This window comes from Tupaia chinensis, unplaced genomic scaffold, assembly GCF_000334495.1.
Source record: "Tupaia chinensis unplaced genomic scaffold, TupChi_1.0 Scaffold000350_1, whole genome shotgun sequence".
NCBI lineage: Eukaryota > Metazoa > Chordata > Mammalia > Scandentia > Tupaiidae > Tupaia > Tupaia belangeri.
In genome coordinates this window covers 5,995,673-6,002,298 of record NW_006159844.1, presented here as the reverse complement: position 1 = coordinate 6,002,298, position 6,626 = coordinate 5,995,673, and the positions used below count along the sequence as shown (strand labels likewise).

At 40.3% G+C, this 6,626-nt stretch overlaps 1 pseudogene; it reads left to right on the top strand.

Moving 5' to 3' along the window:
- LOC106735276 (heterogeneous nuclear ribonucleoprotein A1-like) overlaps positions 1–2,431 on the top strand; it is a 6,120-nt pseudogene extending 3,689 nt beyond the window's left edge.
- Positions 2,432–6,626: the final 4,195 nt, after the last annotated feature.

The following is a 6,626-nucleotide window of genomic DNA, read 5'->3' as shown; positions in this document are numbered from 1 at the left end:
TCTTTCTTTCTTTCTTTCTTTCTTTCTTTCTTTTTCTTCTTTCTTTTATTCTTTTGGGGAGGTCTTTGCTATAGGTCACATGCACTCGCCAGAAAGAGAGAAACAGAGAGACAGAAAACAAGAAATCACCCCCCAGGGGGGATGGCCAAGCCACAATCCCTTCTCCTCCATTCTCCTCTAGGGATCTTGGGCACACACGCACGCATGCCCAGCGTGAGTTTAAGCCATCAGGTGTGGGACTCGAACTGTGGTCGATTATGTGGGAGTCCAGCGACATAGCCAGTATGCCAACTGCTGGTCCTCTTCTTTTTTAAGAATTTATATTTATTTATTTAGATTTGACCAGAGAAGGACAGAGCGAGAGAGAGAGAGAGAGTGAAAAAACAAGCCTTCAAGTCCGGGACTTGAACCAAGGTCAGCCATGTAGGAGTCCAGCATCCACAACAATGATGCCACCTGCCAGCCCCTCTTTTTTTAATAATTATTTTATTTAACTTTATTTATCCATTTATTTATTTATTTTAATTTGACCAGAGATGGACAGTGAGAGAGAGAGAGAGAGTGAGAGAGAGAAAGTGAGAAAGCAAGCCTCTCCAGGTCTAGGACTAGAACCACCGTTGGTCATGTGGGAATCTGCAATCTGCATGTGCCCTTAACCACCATGCTACCTGCTGGCCCATCTTCTTCGTCTTTTCTAAACAATGTATAAAAGGATTATCATCTTCCACACAAACATTCAGAAATAATTAGAATTCACCAATAAGAACCTGAGATGTAGCAAAGTTCTAGAGGAGGGAGGAAAGCCAAATTTGTGGAAGACCTTGCATAAAGTTGGGTACTAGCTATATGGTCTCATTTTAAAAATAACTCTATTATCTGAGAAAACTATAGTTGATCAAGGACATGCTTCCAGCTAGTGGCAGGGACAGAAAGAAGCAAACCTAGATATTTCTGGCTCTGGGTACCTTTTCTTCAGGGAAGCTGACCTGTATTCAGACACTGCAATAATTTTCCTTGGTACTTTCTGGGACTACGCTTCATGGGCGATTCATTTTAAGTAATTTCTGAGTTTTTACATTTTGGAATTTGCTTATTGCCTACAATATGTTCTAAACCTTCCCAAACCTAGATAATGAAGAGTTTTGTTTTGTTTTGTTTTGTATTGTTTTGTTAAAGAACTCTTTTGTGGGGGCTGAACAGTGGGACAGGAGAGTTGAGTAAGGGCAGTGGAGAGAGACTAGTTTTTACTCTGCACACTTCTGTGATGTTTGAATATTTTATGATTAGAATACACTCATGCATTTTTTTATATAAAGAAAGAAGCTTTCTAGACAAATATGCAAAAATAATGTAAAAAGTGCCACAATGCAGTATGCTTTTCTATTTTTATAATATATTTATAGTAGTTTGACTATAAAGACTTCTTTTTAAAAGGAAAAAAGACCAAGATATGGATATTTGCTTCTCTTTGTTCCTCACACCCTACACAGAAACACAAACAAAAGCTTCTCATTGTTTCCCCTGATGGAACAATGATGACTAAGTGGCTGAATAAATCATCCAGAGTTACCAAAACTTCATTCCCAGTTATTTGATACCATTTAGGGAATACTATGTTGGAAATGTGCAGCTGTTAAGATTCCCCACCACCCCCACCTAAGAATCAAGGGATTTGAGGAACAGTAAAGTAGTCAATACAGTCTCTAAATAAAACATGGATGTTTCATCGAAATACTTACCCCATTAATTTGAGGGAGAAAATACATTTTCCCCTTCCTTCTCTGGCAGACTGTTTACATCATAAATTAAGGCAAAATATTAAAAAGTTAATGGTTAATTTGCAAACTAAAACATGATTAATCCATTCATGGTCTGGTAAACAAATCTAAAGTAAAGTTTGTGCCCAATGAAGTTCTATGGCTTAATCTTTCTTTCTTTCTTCCTCCCTTCCTTCCTTCCTTCCTTCCTTCCTTCCTTCCTTCCTTCCTTCCTTTCTTCCTTCCTTCCTTTCCTCTCTCTCTCTCTCTCTTTCTTTTTCTTTCTTCCTTTCTTTCTAGAGGTTTTTGCTATAGGACGTATGCGCTTGCCAGAAAGACAGAGAAAGTGAGAAATCACCTCCGGGTGGGCGGTGCGGGGGATGGCCACACTGCAATCCTTTCTCCTCCATTCTCCTCTCGGGATCTTGGGCACACACACATACGCCCGGTGTGAGTTTAAGCCAGTGGGTCCAGGATTTGAACCACATTCGACTACATGAGAGTCCAGTGACATAGCCATTAACGCCAATTGCTGGTCCCTAATTTCTTAAAGATGAATAAGAGTTTAATAATCTCACCCTGATGATTCACTATCTGTTGAGAAGAATTTACTGCAAAGAAGTATGACAATAGTCTGTCATGAAACTGCCCCCTCCTATTACTCACAGTTTTGAAACCATATTAAAACAGGTGTATTATAAAAGTTCTACTGATTCTAATCATTATGGCAAAAATTCCTTTATAAGGTGACAAACATGCCTCAAAAAATCTATTTTCAACTTTCAGCAGTCTTGCTCACACCACCTGAGTAATAAGGAATGCCTATGAATTTATCGGTGCCTCCTGCATGTTGCGAATTTTACTAATATATACATTCATACACATAAATACCACTCACACACACTATATTCATGTCCTAAAAAGGTGAAGTCCTTCAAAGCAGATCTTCCTTTTGCCTGCCTTTTCTGGGTTTTCTCTCTAATCCTTTTAAAATCACGGAGTTACTAGCTGACAGGATTTTTTGTTTGTTTTTGTTTTTAGTTTTTGCTACAGGGCATTCCCCAGAGAAAGACAGACCAAAAAAGTGAGAAATCACCCCTCAGAGGGGATGGCCACGCAGCAATCCCTTCTCCATTCTCTTGGGACTTTTGGCATACACACGTGCTCAATGTGTTTCTCAAGTCTCTGAGAGGGAGACTCGAACTGTGAAGTCAATATGTGGGATCCAACTGCTCTAACCACTATGCCACTGACTGACTCCTAGGCATGTTCTTCATAAACTTTTTTTTTTTCTTCATTAACTTTTAAGTCTAATAATACATTTAAGACCTATTCAAGGTGAGTGTATTTGTTGTAGTCATAGTGACTACAACATTATGTTCAGTGATTTGATATTTTTATACTTTATTATCTTGGCTCTTTTTTTTTTTTTTTTAAAAAAAAGACTTTTTGGTAACTATGGCTTTTAGGGAGTTCCTTAATTCAATTGTGTAGCCTCTTTTTAAAAATAATACACTTACTATTTTATATAACAAGTAATCCAGTGGTGTGGCAGTTTTGGAGTTGGTTAATTCAGTGGCTCAATGTTGTCAAGGACACAGATTCTTTCCGTTTGTTCTTTGGCCATCCCAACTGAATTGGCTTTTGTCCCTCAGTTTGTCCTTTCCTGAGCTCCTGGGGAACTTCTTTTCCTGATGATTATTCTTGGATTTACCCCCTACTGTTCCAGTGCCTGCTCTGGAAGACTTCTAAAGCAGATGGCATAGTGGGTAATTGGCTGGACTCCCATGTAGTTGACCATGGTTTGAGCCCTGGACCCGATGGCTTAACACTCACACTGGACACATGTGTGTGCATGCCCAAATTCCCAAGAAGAGACTGGAGAAGAAGGGATTGCAGTATGGTCATTCCCCCTGGGGTGACCATGGGGATGATTTCTTGCTTTCTGTCTCTCTGTCTCTCCAGCACGCACACATGCCCTATAGCAAAAACCTCTCTTTAAAAAAAAAAAATGAAATCTTTGCTTCAGTAGATCTTCATACTTCTTGTCTGACTTCCCTGTCCCTCAGGAAGGTTATCTGATCTGACTCCAGCTGTTACAGTTCGAGACCCCAGGGTCTCTCTCCCAGGCAGTTCTTGAGAGTTAATTCACATCCTGAATTGAAAAGCATAAGCAGTTCAAGAGTGGGATCCCTTTTTTTCCTTAATACCTATACACCTTATTTCTTCCTAGGACAACCCACTCACCTGTTTTTTTCTGGGTCTTTAGCATGCCCAGTTGCTTCTCCTCTGGCCTAAAGGTCTCCCAAAGTTCAGACTGGCCTCTCTCACAGAATATTTCCTTCCCTGGGAAAAGTCACCTGTCCCATGGCTTACCCTTTCACTTCTCTGTAAGTGACTAACGATATAACCAGTACACCATCTGCTGGTTGCAACTTTCTTCTCCTTACCTTAGGAGAGATTCAGTTCCCATCTTCAACCATTTATGGCATAAAGGTTATGTCACTGGCCTCCCACATAGTTGACTGCAGTTCTAGTCCCAGACCCGGTGGCTTGAAACTCATGCTGGGCATGTGTGTGTGTGTGTGTGTGTGTGTGTGTGTGAGTGCCCAAAAATCCCAAGAGAATGAAGGAGAAGGGACTGTGATATGGCCATCCCTCCTGGGGTAGGGGGTGACTTTTCACTTTCTGTCTCTCTGTCTCTTTTTGTCTCTCTGGCGAGTGCATGCGCCAATAGCAAAAATCTTTCTAAAAAAAAAAATGAAGATGAACAATAGTTATGGGGTCCACTCAACTAAATGTAAATTAATAGGAAAATAACAACTCTAGCTCCTAAGGGGAAATGCTGAATTTCAGAAGCATCTGGAAAAGATATGACAGTTAAAGATATGACAGTTAAATACAGTTGTGATTTTTTTCCTTTTGGATCCTGGGTTAAAATAAAAATCCATAAAGGATATTGTTAGAATAATGGGGAAATCTGAATATGGATTGAATATTAGAAAATACTATTGTACTAGGGTTAAATTTCCTAAATGAGATACTTATCTTCTGGTTAGATAAGAGTAATGATTTTGTTCTCAGAAAATACATGCTGAAATATTTGGGATAAAGCATCACAGTGTCTATAATGCTTACTGGTTCAGCAAACAATAAAAATAAATGAACAAAGAGAAAGATAATGCAGCGAAATTTAACTGATAAATCTGAGTGAACACATGATGATGATTGTACTACTTACAACCTTACTATATGTGTGAGATTCTTTTTTTTAGAATTATTTTATTTAATGTTATTTATTTATTTATTTTAATTTGAACAGAGAGAGAGAAAGAGAGAGGGAAATTGAGAATGCAAGGTGCCAGGTTCGGGATTCAAACTGTCGTTGGCCGTGTGGGAGTCCAGCACCCTTAACCACCACACCACCTGCTGCCCCTCCTTTTTTTAAAAAATTATTTTATTTAACTTTATTTATTTTAATTTGACCACAGGGGGACAGAGAGAGAGAAAGAGCGAGGGAAAGGTGTAAGATTCTTAAAGAAAAAAGTTGGAGAATGGGACCAGCAGTTAGTGTAATGGCTATGTCGCTGGACTCCCATGTAGTTGACAGTGGTTCGAGTCCTGGACCCAGGTACATGTACTTATACTGGGTACATGTGCGTGCATGCCCAGGATCCCAGGAGGAGAATGGAGGAGAAGGGATTGCTGCGTGGCCATTCCTCCTGGGGGGTGATTTCTCACTTTCTGTCTCTCTGTCTGTCTCTGTCTTTCTGGCGAGCGCATGCGCCCTATAGCAAAAACTTCTCCAAGAAAAAAAAAGAAAGAAAAAAGTTGGAGAAAGGTTGTGACAGGTGGAGATCATTCTTCTGACTCAAGGACTGTGTGTGTGTGTGTGTGTGTGTGTGGTGTATCATGATTTAAGTTTATATTTAGAAACTTTGGAAGTATAATAATTTAAGAAAGCAGACTAGGTCATTGTCTATTTATAAACCTCCATGAACAATCCAATGGGTGGAAGAGCTGGTTGGTAATGCTTCTTCCTGAAGGCAGGGGCTATATCAATCCCTACTCTGAAGGCTCCACCACATGCACAGAGCCAGTGCCCACAGGGAAAGTGGGCTGCATCGCTCACTGCAGTAATGGTGCTCAGACACAGGTGTGGTTTGCTAAGTTCCGTATCTCGGGTTGGGTCACCGAGGGAGGTAGGAAGTAACACATTGATCCTGCCAGTTGTGGGGCTCTGTTCTAGACTTCCATGTACATCATCCCATTCCATCTGCACAGGCTCCTAGTGGGGGAGGAATTATCACCCCCATCTTCACACGAGAAAACAAGGCTCACGAGTGGTTAAATTTTCACTCAAAGTCAAAGCTGACATGTGACAAAGCTGGGATTCCTGCCACTAGAGAAAAACCTAACCACTGTTACAAAGTCAATTGTCATAGAAATGTGATAGAAATATGACATGTGAATCCCAGACAGTTGATAAATGACCAACCAGGTTGTGGAATGAATTGCCAATTTGCCATGGAGAAGCTGAGATTTCTTCATCTGTGGCCATGAAATAGAGGGTTGTCCAGCTCCCAACGCTGCCCACTATGTTGTTGACACAGTTGAACCAAATGGTTTGGCTAAATTATTTCCTGCTCAGCTCTCACTGTACCCAACAGTTATAAGGGGCACTGCTGCAGCAGTGCACTTCAGTATGTGAATTCAGTGCTTGTTTTCTCACCTCTCTTTAAGCTGGCTAGATTAGGGTTCCTTTTTTTTTTTTTTTTTAGAAAGTGCCTCGAGAATTAATTCCCTGAATTTCAGTTATTTTTTTCTCATAACTGGTCCTCCAGGTCCTTTACCTTTTCAACATTCTGA